Consider the following 17,641-nt stretch of genomic DNA (forward strand, 5'->3'; position numbering starts at 1 on the left):
CTCGACTGCTGCTTATTTTATCGACTCTAAAAGAATGTAAGACAAAGTTGACCTCGGCGGAATTTGAACTCAGAACGTAATGACAGACGAAATGCCGCTAAGCATTTTGTCCGACGGCCTAACGATTCTGCCAGCTCGTCTACTGTACCAGAAATAAATCTTTCTAATCTAGGTACAATCCAGCAATTTTGAGGGGAGGTGTTAGTCTCTACCATCGACCTCAATTCTTGTTTGGTATTTTATTTCATCGAACCCGAAAGGATGGAGGACAGAATTACCCTCGGAGGGATTTGAACTCAGAATGTAAGGAGTCGTAGGAAATACTGCAAGGCATTTTCTCCGATGCTCTATCGATTCTGACAGCCATTCACCATCTGATGGCCAGCAAATTTGAGGGATGTCGTTAGTCGCTACCATCGACCCGAATACATAACTGTTATTTTATTTTATCGACTCCGAAAGAAGAAAAAGCTAAGTTGACCACGATGTAATTTGAACTCGAAATGTAAAGAGCCAGAACAAATACTGCAAAGCATTTTACCACTGCTCTAACGATTCTGCCAACTCAGTCTATTGTGTTGGAAATCTTTGACGGGGCTAGCAATTTTTGAGTGTGAGGGGGAGTCGATTACATCGACCCCAGTGTTCAACTGGCACTTATTTTACCGACTTCGGAAGAATAGAAGGCAAAGTAAAGCTCGATAAAGTTTGAACTCAGGATGTAAAGACGGACGAACTGCCACTAAGCATTTTATCCGGCGAATTATGCTGGAAATAGCAACAGCCCGATCGTCCTCAAATTACAACCCTTGTCTTTAAGAATGACAATGTAGTGCTACTACAAAAAAATGATGGAATAATTGTACAGCATTCGATCATAGATCTTAATCAGAGATTGTGTGAAACTTTTTATTCGTTTATTTATTAGCGCCAACGATCTAGGAAAAAGTTTGCAAAATTGGATAAGTTCTAATGTCTTGGGGGAACGTGAATACTAACGTTTCAAATAAAACCCACCTTCGGAAAGATAACATTTTAAAAATTATTTTCCCCTTATTTCTCTCTGAAGAACGGAACGACCATGCTTTTATTATCCGAACTCATATTTCCCTAGAATATTCGAATCTAATTTACGAATATTACTGAATTATTTTTGGTCGAAGCAGACAATTACTAGTTTCCCCAGAATCTGGTTTTCATTTATTAGAAAGAATAAGTCTAGACTATTTTTATTATATCTAAGTCTGTGCTTTATATTTTGGCATTCGAACAAACAAATAAAGACATAAATATATAAGTAAATACATCCGGCTTAAGGGCAAAACCACGATTCCTACCCATGTACCAATACAAACAAATAAATAAATAAATACTATCAATAAATAGTAATATTACTAATGTAAATATTAATGATATTATAAATAAATAAATGCTAATATACTAGACTAATAAATATCCTTTTCCTACCAAAGAATGGCTTAACACCACGGTAGGCTTTGATGCCTATGCTTTTGAGTAATAACGAAGCAATGAGGACAGGAAAAGACAACACGAGAGAGACAAGTTTTGATAAATGTTGTATTAGTGTAACGCTTTAAAAAAAGGAAATGTGTCTTGACGTTTCGGTCGCTAGTCCCTCATCAGAAGAATTTGCGTGATATATTTATATAGATTCAATCGTCTAACATATTTTCCCTCTTTGTGGGTTAATGGAAAAACTCGCCGGGACCATCATTCACCATCCCCACCACCACTACCACCATCATCATCATCATCATCATAAGTCAGCTGCGTTGATGGACATTCTGCTGAGACACAGCAGAGCCATTTTTGTATAAATGGATAATATTACCTTTAACTATCAGAAATCGTCATGGTCAGCACTGTGCTGCAGGAATATGAGATAACAAGACCATGTATTAAGGTGGGCAAGTTTGTCGATTTGCATCTTAGCATCTGAAGAAATAAATCCACGTCCGTCAGCGCCTGTCATTGTACTGGTTAAAGTTCTTGAGAGTCTGGTTCGGTCCAAATCTCCAGATGGAGGTGAACTGGGGCAGAATTGATGTTAAGAGGAATCTTTCCCTGAAGGGTCACTACTGTTATATGTTACTATTTCACCGTCGTACTTTGACCTGACTGCATCTGACTAAATTTGAACGTCCGTTGCTCTGCTCCTTGCTCCAACTCTCTCTACGCAGATAGATCGGTATGATGTGGCTAATGATGTGCATCGACAGAGATTACTAATGAGAAACTATGGCCACGTTTTATCAGATACGTCTTCAAATAGTTGGTCTTTCTAGCAGATCCACAGTGCTCAGTCAAGCATATACTAAGATTTAGTGCCCGATAGCTGAAACGTTTTCCAGTATCGTAGCTATTTCGGTCGGTTGAAGGTTATAGTACATACAATTTATAAAAGATTAATAATGGACAAGAGCGAAGATGTTCTTGATGAGCTTTTGGCCTTCGACGAAGACCCGCTAAGCAGTTTATTCCGGATGACTCTGGAAAACTTCCAGAAATCTCTGATAGGCAATGTTAGCGGGGTACTTTGCCACTTTGGGATAAACTCAACAAGCATGAGACTACCATCAATCGGAAGTGATCGAGATACGAGTAGAGATCGAGTTACGAGAAATCGTTCTACACACATTTATTTAGTATACGAGCACTGATGACTTGTGGAATTTTGTCAAATAGCTGTTATTGCATGAAGGATAGATCCGGCCATCAGCCGAGGTTATCGTGAAGGTAGTCCTACCGCATTAATTTTTTTATGTCGGAAAAACAAATAAGTTCCTCCTGTGTGATGGCTATAGCGAAAGAGGTTGTATGTTTGAGAACGCTGAGGGCAATAAGAACAAACGCTTCCCTCTTCAAGCAAATCCTAATCAACTTCTACAAATACCGTTTGAAGGGGAAGGTGAAGATGGACAATCAGATGCTAAATTCCATCCAATGTTTTGAGACGTGTGGGAAAGCGGCAAGCATGGATTGGGTGAATGGGGCTACTCTCAGTTAGTGCCTATAGGCCTCTTGAGAACACAGCTGGGAAAAGAAAATTGCCCTCAATAGACCGGGTAATCCTGGATCTATGGGGATTCTTCGTTGACTTTTGCTCTCTGAGTCTCGATTATGTAATTGTTATTTTTTGTATTTTTTGTATTATTTTCTTTACTTCTTCTGAGTTTGTTTTTAGTAATGTCATCTCATCCGTTGCTCCCATAGCAAAATAAATTGTCGTTATTATTATTGTTATGATTATTAAGGCGACGAGCTGGCTGAGCCGTTAGCACGCCGGACAAAATGCTTAGCGGTATTTCATCCGTCTTTACGTTCTGAGTTCAAATTCCGCCGTGGTTGACTTTGCCTTTCATCCCTTCGGATTCAATAAAATAAGTACCAGCTGAACAGTTGGTATCGATGTAATCGAATAGTCCACTCCCCAAAAAAATTCAGGCCTTGTGTCTTTAGTAAAAAGGATTATTATAATTATTACCATTATTATTATTGGTGGCTTCCGCCGAGGTCGACATTGCCTTTCATCCTTTTGGGGTCGATAAATGAAGTACCAGTTGAGTACTGGGGTCGATGTGATCGACTTACCCCCTCGCACGAACTTGCTGGCATTGTGCCAAAATTTGGAATCATTATTACTAGTAATAGCGTGTGGAGGCGCAATGGCCCAGTGGTTAAGGCAGCGGACTCGCGGTCATAGGATTGCGGTTTCGATTCCCAGACCGGAGGTTGTGAGAGTTTATTGAGCGAATACACCTAAAGCTCCATGAGGCTCCGGCAGGGGATGGTAGCGAACCCTGCTGTACTCTTTCACCACAACTTTCTCTCACTCTTACTTCCTGTTTCTGTTGTGCCTGTTATTCAAAGGGTCAGCTTTGTCTCACTGTGTCACGCTGAATATCCCCGAGAACTACGTTAAGGGTAGACGTGTCTGTGGAGTGCTCAGCCACTTGCACGTTAATTTCACGAGCAGGCTGTTCCGTTGATCGGATCAACTGGAACCCTCGACGTCGTAAGCAATGGAGTGCCAACAACAGTATTAGCGTGAGGGTGGAGAGGGAAGTGTTGTCTTCTAGCAAGTTTGTTGGAAGGTGGGCGAATGAGGGGACAAAATGGTCAGTGTGAAAGGACCCGTTTTGAGCATGCGCCTGTGAAAATAAAAAGAGATGGTTAGGTCACACGTAGGTCACACGTAGCTTTTGTTAGGTCACACGTAGCTTTTGTGCGTTTTTCCACGAGTAGCCTTAAAGCGCTTCTCCGCCCCCCTTTTGGGAGTTTTGTTCAATATTTTTTTCTTGTCCACTGTTTACACGTTTTAAAACCCGTTGTATCGTCCTGTATTGTCATTTCCTGTTGTTTTATGTAAGCCCCTTGTGGCTAATAAAGAATTATTTATTACTAGTATTAGTAGTAGCAGTTGTGGAAGTAGTAGTAGTAGTCAATAATCCGATTGTTTAGAGTGGTGATCCTATTTCGATCCGTCTCTGCGATAATGATCAAGAAAAGCGTTAAATGGAAGTTCTGCCAGGAAATCATGTCACAGCTTGTATTGTTTCTTCGACTTGGCTAAATCTAACACTGCTTTCATGAAAGTTCCGGTTACAATATTTAAGAAGGCGACGGTAATGGTTCGCAGCGGTGGCGGTGGTGGCAGTGGTGATGGTAGTGGAAGTGGTGGCAGTGGCAGTGGTGATGTGTACTGGTGGAGCGGTAGTGATGTTAGTGGTGGTGGTGGTGCTGCTGCTGGTGGTGGTGGTGGTGCTGGTGCTAGTGGTGCTGGTGGTGCTGGTGGTGCTGGTGGTGGTGATGGAATTGGCAGTGGTGTTGTATATTGGTAGTGATACTAATTTTTGTGGTGGTTACCATTTAGAAGAGGCTAGCGGTTGTTGTTGTTGTTGTTGTTGTTTAGTTCTAGTGGTCAATCCAAGCATAGCTATTCCTTCTTTATTTTAACAGGAATAGTTTGCCTTAGGATACATTATTTAAAGTATTTTTAAACACAGTAGAGCTTGTAACCACAGTAGACAAATAATCGGTTAGTATTGTCAAGTTTTGTTATTTGCTTATTTCATAAGCACCGGTAGAGGAACGAGAATCAAATAATCGTAAACTTGTGAATTTCTATCTCGCCGTAGCAGAAGCACAATCAACAGCAGAACGTATGGGGAGGGGTGACAACATCAACCGTTATCCTGTAGCGATGGAATCAATTGTGTGTCCCCGTTTATTTTAATCGCAATATTGTTGGTACTGTTGTTGTTGGCACTCCGTCGCTTACGACGACGAGGGTTCCAGTTGATCCGATCAATGGAACAGCCTGCACGTGAAATTAACGTGCAAGTGGCTGAGCACTCCACAGACACAAATACCCTTAACGTAGTTCTCGGGGATATTCAGCGTGACACAGAGTGTGACAAGGCTGGCCCTTCGAATTACAGGCACAATATATCGCAATATATATGAGGGAAAAAAGAAAGGACGTAGGCGTAGGAGTGGCTGTGTGGTAAGTAGCTTGCTTACCAACCACATGGTTCCGGGTTCAGTCCCACTGCGTGGCACCTTGGGCAAGTGTCTTCTACTATAGCCTCGGGCCGAACAAAGCCTTGTGAGTGGATTTGGTAGACGGAAACTGAAAGAATCTAAATCTGTTGTGGTAGTCTCACTCTAGTTCAGATTCGAAACTTTATGTTGGTGCATCACGTGTGGGAGCAAAAGCAAATCTGATTACTAACAAAGATACAATCTTTCTTGCTTGGAATGTAAATAACAAAAACGATGCCACATTCTAAACTTGAGAAAAGTCTTGCATATTTTTATTGTTCCACTTACAGATTGTATTTGTAATATATATATGCTCATTGTCAGTTCACTCTCGAGTGTTACTGGTAGCTTGTAACCCATTACAACCTGTGGCATGGTCGGGTCGTCGGCGACTAAACCGATAGCCCTCAACACGTTTGCTTGGTGAAGAGGGTGATTATTGGACACCCTGTCGGATGAAAAGCAAGGATCTCCAAAGGGCGGAGGAACCGAAGCCAGTTAACGGCCATCTATTTGGGGTCTGCTGTTCGTCAGTTTTGTGGCATACTTGCACCAACTATTGCTGTCAGCAGTACCAAAGAATGTGAATGGTCCTACACAATCCATTACCACTTCAAATGAGTCACTGCTTGGACTGTCCAAAAGATTTGCTTACTCCACGTTTTAGCAAGGTTATCCTGAAAATGGAAAAGAAAGTGAGAAAAGAGCTAAATTCTTTGGCACTCACGAGTCGAATACGACAAGAGAAAGACAGAGACCATTTCATATACTTGTAGAGGTAATATGTTGCTGCTAAAAGTAATTTTGTCTCAAGTTGGGATCGATATTGACCTTTAAAACCAAATAGGAATCAATTTTGTGTATTTTATCGGTGTAACTAATTATTAGAAACCCGTTGTAACAACACAATCAACTCGGTTTATACCCTATATAACCTAACCACAGATAAAATAAACAGATTCGGAGAGCGTCAAGAAAAATTATCGCGAAGAATAAAGACTTGTTTTTCGGCGATATCATTCATTGTACTTCTGATAATTATATAGTCAAAAAGAAAGGATGAAAGCAAGATTGAAGTAGAAAGCAGGGTTAAGGGAAAGTGATAGAAAGAGATAGTATGTTGATAGAAAGATAGCGGATTGATGTGAGAGAAAAAAAGAGAGAGAAATGATAAAAGATGTAGGTTATAGAGAGAAAGCGTGATTGAAAAGGTAGAGACAAGAAGAGATGTATAGAGATAGGCTGACTGATAGACTGATACTCAGGAGAAGTAAGAAAGAAAAAGGATTAGAAAAGAATAGAGAGAGAGAGAATTAAAGCCATAGAAGACAGAAGTTAGAAAGTGAAAGTTGGGAGAGAGGATGGTGACTGTATGAAGGAGAGAGTGAGAGAAATTAGAGAGAAACAGAGAGTGGAAAAGAATGAGGGAAAAAGGGGGGTGAGAAGCGCTGGAATATGGAATTAAACGGAGAAATGTTTGAACCGAATCAAAGAGAATGGTTTGTGTGTTTAGGTACGTGTGTGACTTGGTTTACGTGTGTGTATGTATGTATATATGTATGTGCGTGTGTGTATACACATGTGCATATATATGTGTGTGTATTTCTATTTATACATATACCCGTTTGCGTGTATGTATGTATGCATGTATGTACGTATATATGAATGTATGTATGAATGTATGTATATATGTATGTATGTGCGTGTGTGTGTGTGTGTGTATACACGCGTGCATATATATGTGTGTGTGTTTATTTATATTTATACATATAGCCGTTTACGTGTATGTATGTACGTATGCATGTATGTATGTATGTATATATGAATGTATGTATGTATGAATGTCTGTATATATGTATGTATGTGCGTGTGTGTGTATACACACATACGTATATGTGTGTGCGTGTTATTTATATATATATATATATATATATATATATATATATATATATATATATACATATATATAAGTCGGGTTAATAATGTGTATGGCCGTTGAATGCATGCACGCATGTTCATACATGTGTATTTGAGGAATTTGTGTGCATGCGTGCGTTCATATAACTCTGTGTGTGCGTGTGCGCGCGCGTGTGTGTGCGCGCGTGTGCGTGCGTGTGTGAATCGATTTACATTGAGAATTAGCAGTGTGTGTTTGTTTTATGTAACTTGGAAACATTAGAAAACATTAGCGAAGTGATGCATTTTTATTACAATACAAACACTTCTTGTTTGAAACTTTGCACCGAACAATACCTGTTAGAGTCTAGCAATTTCCTGGACAGAATGAATAGTGTTTGGTTTATAGATTCCTTATTTTTCTTCCTTTATTCCTTTCTTCTTCCATTTAGATATCTTTTTTTTTATTTCATTTAGCTATCTATTTTTTCTTTCTCATTCAGCATTTTCCTTTCTTTTTCTTTTTTTTAAAATTTCTTGCATTTTTTTTCTCTTTTATTGTTTACATCCTTTTTTATCTTCCAATTTCGCACTATTTCTTAGTATATTTATTTATTCCTTCATACCCGGGTTTTTTTCTCTCCCGTTACCTGGTTGTTTTCGTAGAAATAACCTCAATGCTAGTTATAAACGTGCGATAGACATTTGAAACCAACCTGCCAAAGCAAGATAGACAAATATAGGTCTATCGAATACCATACGACATAAATTCTTGTTTTATTAAAATTGTTCCCGCCTGTAGAAACTGTACAATAATTAACAAGAGGTAAAGCCACTCTGAGTAATCATTCTTAGCTCATTTTAGTTCAAAATTATGCCAACTACCCACGCAACTAGTATTCATATCCAAGACTTTGATTCGTTGGTCATAGACGAAAAGGCGAAAATTTGGTTGACTTAGATCTAATGGGTAGCACTTAGAACAGCTCCCTGCTAGTCGAACTCCTATCACAACAAGCTAATGACACACATTAATGTTTTGGGCTACTGAAAAGTTCCTTGTCTGGGGTAAAAGAGGATCAATTAATTATGATTTCATTCAACATATTCCCCTCTGACATTCACACACTTAATGCAGCGGTCCTTCAGTTTTTCCAAGCCTTGTAAAAGAACTCAGAATGTTGGGCCTCCAAACAGGCCTTTCACGATACCCTTAAAGCCAGACACATAAACATATATATGTGTATATATATGTATATATACATTATTTACATTTGTCGGATAATTGTCCTCATCTTGTTTGTTGTTAACACAACGTTTCGGTTGATATACCCTCCAGCCTTCGTCAGGTGTCTTGAGAAAATTTCGAACCTGGGTTCTCATTCCTAACGATGTTACTATTATTATATTATTGTTATTATTATTATTAATCAGGTCGCTGCCGTGAATCGAACTCGGAACCTTGGGGTTAGTAGCCCGCGCTCTTAACCACGATGCCATATGCCCGTGGGCAATTACGGGGTGAATTTTAAGGCTTATAAATCTATTATTTTTCTATCCTTCTTCAATAGACAGGGAACAACACTGGAAAATACGAAAACTAAAAGATATTTTTAAGACGGCAGGATGTGATTTTAGGAGGATTTAGCTGCTATGCACAGCATGTCGAGTGGCCACGTAGAGGCTCCTTCCTTCGTTGGTCAGATTAACTGTTTCTATGGTTATTTTCCGAAAATGAGATGGTTGCGTCTGGTATGTCTTCGACTCTACTGTTGCACCCCAAATACTGCCCAACACCGACGATAACAACAACAGCTACAATAATAACAAAAACAACAACAATAACAACAACAGCAATAACAACAATAACAACAACAACAAGACAATGAACTAGAATCAAACAAAGGAACGTAAATCGTTATCCAGGGCCGAAGAGATTTTCAGGACCGGATAGCTTATCCTTTATCTCGTCTTGGAGGGAATGAGACTATTGGACGCAGCTACTTGGATGTAGAGGATTTGGCGCGGCTGATGCGGCATTCAGTATGCTGTGGTGACGGTAATTTGTGCGTGCGCAGAAATGTACACGTACGGAGTGTATGCGTGTGTGATAGAAAGGGGGATAGGGAGAGAGAAAAGAGGGAGGGAGGAGGGAGGAGGGAGGAGGGAGGGAGGAGGGAGGAGGGAGGGAGGGAGACCCTTACACGTACAAACATTTCTAGATGTACACACACATAAACAGAGAGAAAAGGGAAGAGAGAGGGGGAAGGTAAGAAAGAGAGAGAGAGAGAGGACAGAGAAAGAGAGAGAGGGGACAGAGAAAGAGAGAGAGAGGACAGAGAGAGAGAGAGAGGACAGAGAGAGAGAGAGAGAGAGAGAGAGGACAGAGAGAGAGAGAGAGAGAGAGAGAGGACAGAGAGAGAGAGAGAGAGAAATACTACAGTTTATTCATTGAACACTTACCCCTCTCTCCTCATACACACGAAAAGAGTTAAGTACACACGCATAAACAGAGAAAGGTGGCTTGGGACAGAAGGGGAGAAACATTAAAACGTTATGTCAAATAAGTCAGCATCGAATCAACGGCGCCAAGTAGGTGACGCCAAAACGGCCGTAGCAAAATGTTTCATACCCTTCTATGTGGTCGTTCGACCTGACAGAAATAACAGCCAAATCTTCCCTGAACTCAAACACATATCGCTTGGAGCAATAACTATACAGATCCCTCCTGGTCGATCGAGTAACTACTTGTGTTCTATGGGTTTTATCGATCAGAACCCGGCCTGGAACTACGCTACAATTCGTGCAAAGAATTAATGAAACGTATGGTTATTGCGTTAAGGTCACATCAGAAATATTCAGCAGGTTCTTGTTTTTGTTTTTGTTTTGTTTTTTTCTGGAAGATTTGCCTGTCGGTCGTCATTGTCAACTTCCAATTTCAATGATTTGTCATTGTTAGTTTAGTCAATCGAGCGTTTCTGAAACTGTTTGGAACGAACTAGAAGCAGTTCTCCTTCACTCTTCACTGGCTGCTCATCCATGGGAGTTATCTGGCAGGAGATAATACTGATTTCGATGAGATCAGTCACGCAGTCAACCAAATCGATTATGGAAGTTCTTTTGTGGTCACTTTGAGATAAATAACGCCAGGAAAAATAAAAAAAGAAGAAGAAAACACTCTCAATGCACACAAAAAAATGTGTGAAATGAGAGCGATAAAAGTAGAATAAGGTGGAGCAATAAAAGATACCTGTTCGATATATATTGATTCTGACTTTTCGACAGAAGAAGTGAAGATAGGGTAATGGATGAAGCGGGTGGTCGATATGAACAAAGGCAGCAGGCATGAAGTATTGCTGTCGTCGTCGTCGTTGTTGTAGTTGCTGTTCTTGTTCTTCTGCTTCGGGCCAACCCTTATTCTGTTAGGAGAATCGTTAACACGCCGGACTTAATGCTTTGGCGGCATTTCGTCCGTCTCCACATTCTGAGTTCAAATTTCCGCCGAGGTCGACTTTGCTTTTCATCCTTTAGGGGTCGATAAAATAAATACCAATCGAGTAATTGACTAAACCCCCTGCCCAAAAATGTCAGGCCTTGTGCCAATATTAGAAAAGACTAATATCATTATTGTTATTATTGTTCAGTAGTTTTATTTTTATAGCGTGCTTTCACTTCACTACCGAGCGCAGCTCTGTGTGCCTTGGGTATCTGCTGTGGTTTGCTGTGATGCTCTTATGGTTACTGTATTGAAAGTGTTTTGCGTAGGATGTGTGCAGTGCCCAGTAGTGCAATTTTCTGTATTTATATATATTTGTAAGTCCTGGTGTTATTATTATTATTATTATTATTATTATTACTAGTAGTAGTAGTAGTAGTAGTAGTAGTAGTAAAGCGATGAGCTGGCAGAATCGTTAGCATGCCGGACAAAATGCTAAGCAGCATTTCTTTCGGTTTTACCTACCGAGTTCAAATTCCGTCGAGACTGACTCTGCCTTTTATCGTCTGAAGATCGATGAAATAAGAATAATTAAACACTGCGGATTAATATAATCGACTTGGCCATTCTCCCAAACTTTCATGTTTTGAAAAAGGGTTATCCTTGTTGTTGTTGTTGTTGTTGTTGTTGTTGTTGTTGTTGTTGTTGTTAAGGTGGGGAGCGGGCAGAAGTGTTAGCGCATCGAACAAATTGTTTCGTAAGGTATTGGAAGAAAGCACCTTCTGAGTTCAAATTCCACTGCTGTTTTCACAACTTTCGAAGCAAACACAGCGATGTCACTCGGCACACTGCCTCATGAAGGTCGCTTCTAGCTTTCACTGCGTACGCAGCCGTGTGCTGCCGTCTGTTGGCGCGCTACAGAACTAGTCCGGGAACTCTTTTGATACCTCCTCGTAAAAGCATTTCTTCCGACGCCTTACATCCTGTGTTCAAATTCCACTGGCGCTAAATTTTCCCTTCATTCTTTCGGGGGTCAATAAAATAATTATCAATCTATTACTGGGGTCAATGTGATTAACTAACGCTCACCCCACGAAATTTCAGGCCTTGTACAAATCCCGTTGAGGTCAACTTTGCCTTTCATCCTTTCACGATCAACCAGTCACGTGCCTGGGTCGATGTAATCGAAAATCCTCTCCCACTAAAATTGCGGGCCTTGTGGAAAAATTTTAAGCCATTATACAGGGTGTTCAAAAAGTCTCTCCGCAATAAGTATTTAATGGGTCTTTGGGCAATTCTTGTGCACTGATCCTTTACTTGCTCCCCAGAAAAAAAAAATTGTCTGGCGGTGTTAAATCAGGTAATCTTGGTGGCCTGAGTCCCTTCGAAATAATCCGCTCACCGAAAAACTCCTGGAGTAGCGCCATGGTGATGCACAGGATGAAAGAAATTCACTGCGGAGAGATTTTTTGAACACCCTGTACATACATATATACATACATACACACATATATGCATACAAACACGCGCGCACGCGCCTAAAAGAAAGAAAGGAAATCGAGAATTGATAATCTGTGAGGAGTTTATTCAGACAGAAGAAAACAATGTTGCTTTGTATATATAATGGATGCTAGGGAAGCATTGCTTGTGCAAATAAGTAAGCCAGGTTTGTTATATACGGAAAGCAGTCGGGGGAAGATGAATTACGAAATGAAGACAGAAACAAAGAGGGGAAAACAACTGAAAGGATAAGAAGATACGCCGTCAGTTCTTGAGCGAGATATCACGAAACACAGATCCGGATAAAAGATGGATGCGGTTACATGTACAAAAATGTTACCTGAAACCTGAAACAGAGTCTTTGATATGGCAGCGGAGGGATAAGCGTTAAGAACAAACTATAGGAAGCATAGCCATGACAATTCCTCAGAATCTAACAGATGTAGAATGTGTGGGGAAATTAGAGAGACAATATAGCATATTTTAAGCGAATGCAGCAAATTGGCTCATAGAGAATAGAAGAGAAGATACGACAATGTCACCAGAATAGTTCAGTGGGAACTATGTTACGAGTTTGAATTGGAAAAGTCGGGAGAATGGTATGAGCATGGGCCAAAGGGGATGATAGAAACTGACAGAACAAAGAAACGTTGGGAATTAAAGCCACAATGTGATCATGGAATCGAATATTGATATTGTGCTGGTAGACTGGGGAGAAAGATTTTGTCTGATCATGGACATCGCTTACTCTGGGGACAGCAGAATCACTGAAGAAAAGAGGAGAAACAATTGACTGAGATATGACGCTCTGGAGAGAGAAATCAAAAATTTATGTAAGCGTTGGTACTCTAGGTACAGTAAGCAATGAAATTAAAAAATTGGGAAGTGGTTGAAAAAAGGCTTGACATCAAAGTGAAAACAGAGCACTCCCGGAATATGGCATTACTTGGCAATGCAAAGAGTCTCCGCAAAGTCCTTGAGACCTGATAAGAATATACCACCTTAGTTCACGGGAAGTGAACGGCTGCTACGTTAATCACACCTCCAGGAACAAGCTGAGTGTGTCAGATATAATACTACTACTACTACTACTACTACTACTACTACTACTACTACTACTACTACTACTACTAATAATAATAATAATAATAATAATAATAATAATAATAATAATAAATCCTTTATATATTAACCAAAATGAAGTAGATTGACAAATTTATTTTTTGAACCTGTTAAAGACACACAAGATGTCGAAATAACAATGGCACTCTTCTTTTAATTTTGACTCTATATCTTCAGGAGGAGTTACCTCAATCCTTTCTATATTAGTAATAATAATAATAATAATAATAATAATAATAATATGATGATGATGATGATGATGATGATGATGATGATGATGATGATAAAGAAAACTTTGTTTTCCTAGCGAGTTCAACTTTACCTTTCATTCTTCTGAGATTGATAGAATAAAAGTATCATTCAGGTTTGGGGTTCGATTCAATTGACTAACATTCTTCTCCCAACTTTGCTGGTCTTGTACCTAAATCTTCATCATCATCATCATCGTCATCGTCGTCATCATCATCATCGTCATTGCTATCAATATTATCGTCAGGTTAAGGCGGCGAGCTGGCAGAATCGTTAGCACGCCGGGCGAAACGCTTAGTTGTATTTCGTCTGTCTTCACTTTCTGAGTTCAAATCCAGCCGGGGTCCACTTTGCCTTTCATCCTTTCGGGGGGGGTCGATAAATCAAGTACCAGTTACGCACTGGTGGGGTCGATGTAATCGACTCATTCCCCTTCCTCCAAATTGCAGGCCTTGTGTCTATAGCAGAAAGGATTTATTATCATCAGGTTATCATTTACCATGAACATCACCATCGCTATTACCACCGCCACCGCCAACATTATCGCAATCACCATTTACAGCAGCAATTACCACCACTACCAACAACAACAGCAACAAAAGCCACGTTAATTCATAAAACTCTTTCGTAATTATTTCGATCTAATTACACGCCTGACAGTTGCATTAGAAGCTTTTGATGCGAGCAAGCATTTCCTTCGTGATCTCATTGCTTTCCACTCAAATTGTTGGCACGACAAAACCTTTGATCTGCCTCTTGCTACCAATTATGTAACAAATGCTTCTGACTGCAGCTCCACACGAACAATGACACGATTTCTTCCTTTCTTTCTTTCTTCCTTCCTTCCTTACTGTCTTTCTTTTTTGTCACTTTTTTTTTTTCAAATATAAAAACTATCACGAATAAAATGAACGATAAGTAAAATTTATTTAAAACAAAAAAGATATATAAAACTAAAATTGAAAATAAAAACATTAAAAAAAGACCCGGCTTTGGGCTTGACATTTTTCACCTAATATAATTTCTGTGAAGAGAGAGGTGGAGAGTTTATTTAAATATTATGCTAGTAGTAGTAGTAGTAGTAGTAGTAGCGGTGGGGAGAGGTTCTCCATGATGGAAGAAAGAAAAATGATATGAATAGAAACTCTAATTTGTCTTTTCATTAATAAAGACAAATTTGGAAAAGAAAAAAAATTCTCGTTTTCCTTTTCTCACTCATTTCTTTTCTTTTTTTTGAGTGGTGGGGGTAGGGGAAGCAATTTTACAACCAACGCTCTTAGATAATGTTAGATCTATAAGCTTTTAGTGAGAACATACTGAAATAACTACAGACAAGACATCTCTCTCGCTCTCTCTCTCTTGAAAATTACAAGTTCATCAGTAGTAACTACTCCATCCCTTGGTGGTTCGGCTAAATCCCAACTATCAGTATACACTTTACTCTTTTACTCTTTTACTTGTTTCAGTCATTTGACTGCGGCCATGCTGGAGCACCACCTTTAGTCGAGCAAATCGACCCCAGGACTTATTCTTTAGAAGCCTAGTACTTATTCTATCCGTATCTTTTCGCCGAACTGCTAAGTTACGGGGACGTAAACACACCACCATCGGTTATCAAGCGATGTTGGGGGGACAAACACAGACACACAAACATATACACACACATACATATATATATATATATATATATATATATATATATATATATATATATATATATATATATACATATATACGACGGGCTTCTTTCAGTTTCCGTCTACCAAATCCACTTACAAGGCTTTGGTCGGCTCGAGGCTTTAGTAGAAGACACTTGCCCAAGGTGCCACACAGTGGGAATGAACCCGGAACCATGTGCTTGGGAAGCAAGCTACTTACTACAATAGAATTTACCATAAGAATCAGTGCATGATTCAGCAAAATGGCAATGTGAAAATTATAAAATAACGAAGGCGGCTATAAGCAATATAAGACCAAAAAGGAAGAATTCAATTGTCACTAATATTGCTAGAAATATGGGTAAAAAAAAAAACCCTTAGGACGGTTAGGACGAAAGATCTGCCAACTCCAACTAATGCCTTTACAAGCCAGCTGATGTGAGCTCTGTAGCCAATTGTTTCAATCATTTCACGCAAAAATCGGTCTGTTAGCGATCAGAGGCACCGACATAAATGAGGAAACACAAACGAAGAAAAGAATACTTGGAAACAAAGAGGAACCGACGATGATAGCCAAATGAATCCATGTACATCTATAGTTGGAACACCATCATCAAGCTTTGTTGCTTCTATAATCTGTGGCCTGTCTTAGCACAATCACTTGGTCCTTGAATACTTGGGTACCCTTAACGAAGTGCCAATTCTATAGTTTCTTCTATTTCTCTAATTATCAGATTTGGAGAACCTATAAAAAAAATAACTCATAGCTGGTGCACAATTGGTCCTTGGATACTTGGGTACCCTCAACGAAGTACGTTCTCTTGGAAGCATTCGAACCAATTCTACCGTTTCTTTTATTTCTCAACTCCTCAAACGTGGAGAACCTATGAAAAATAACTCACAGCCAGTGCACAACCAACGGGTCCTTGGATATTTGGGTACCCTCAACGAAGTACGCTCTCTTGGAAGCATTCGAGCCAATTCTACCGTTTCTTTTATTTCTCAACTCCTCAGACGTGGAGAACCTATGAAAAATAACTCACAGCCAGTGCACAACCATAACTGGTGCACAATTGGTCCTTGGATATTTGGGTACCCTTAACGAAATATGCTCTCTTGGCAGCATTCGTACCAATTCTATAGTTTATTCTATTTCTCTCATCATCAAACTGGGAAAATCTACAGGAAAAAAAAATGCTCATGTCTAGTGCATCTCTTCTCATTGATTAAATCATAGAAGGCAAAGTAAACAGGTTTTGTGTTTGAATACCAGCATCGTATCTGCATGACTTTTCTTTTTATGGGTGTATTTTACTGATGCACTCTTTACTCTGCGACCTTGTGTATACATCACCGTTTTCACCTGGATTTTTAACTTCTGCCTGGCTCAACATACCACACAGGGCTTGAGATGTCAGAAAATATATTAAAACTTGCTTGCGATAATTTGTGCATTATGCAAGAGAGAACATGAATAAAAGTAGAGCAAAAAGAAAAAAAATCACTCCACTGACGTGCGGTTGCTGTTCGCCTTGAAAGTGTTAGCTTAGAACCAGCTTCATTGCTTGAGGGAAGAAAGGAAAGAAGAAAGGAAGGAAGGAAGGAAGGAAGTAAATCATAGAAATGTAAATATGTATTTGTGTGAGGTAGATGCAAATGTAAATGTATGCATATATATATATGTATATATATATATATATATATATGTGTGTGTGTGTGTGTGTGTGTGTGTGTGTGTGTGTGTGTGTGTGTGTGTGTGTGTGTATATACACTTATGTATATATATATATGTAAGTATATATATATATGTATATATATATAAATACATATGTATATATATATATATGTTTATATATATATATACATATATATATATATACATATTTAATTTATATATACATACATACATATATATATATATTTATATAATATATATGCATATTCATATAATATACATATATACATATTTATATTATATATATGCATGCATGCATATTAATATAATATATATACATATACATATTTATATAATATATATATATATACATAAACATGCATATTTATATAATATATATATATATACACATACATATTAATATTACATATATATACATATATATATACATATATATATATATATATATATATATATATATATATATATATATATATATATATATATATATATATATATATATACATATATATATACAAA

General features: G+C 38.7%; 1 protein-coding gene across 3 annotated transcripts in view; it reads left to right on the forward strand.

Annotated features, from left to right (window-relative positions):
• LOC106884449 (tektin-3) overlaps positions 1 to 17,641 on the forward strand; it is a 55,918-nt gene that overhangs the window by 15,674 nt on the left and 22,603 nt on the right. The window lies entirely within an intron of this gene.

The sequence above is a fragment of the Octopus bimaculoides genome, chromosome 7 (genome assembly GCF_046866305.1).
Source record: "Octopus bimaculoides isolate indiv1 chromosome 7, ASM4686630v1, whole genome shotgun sequence".
NCBI classification, from domain to species: domain Eukaryota; kingdom Metazoa; phylum Mollusca; class Cephalopoda; order Octopoda; family Octopodidae; genus Octopus; species Octopus bimaculoides.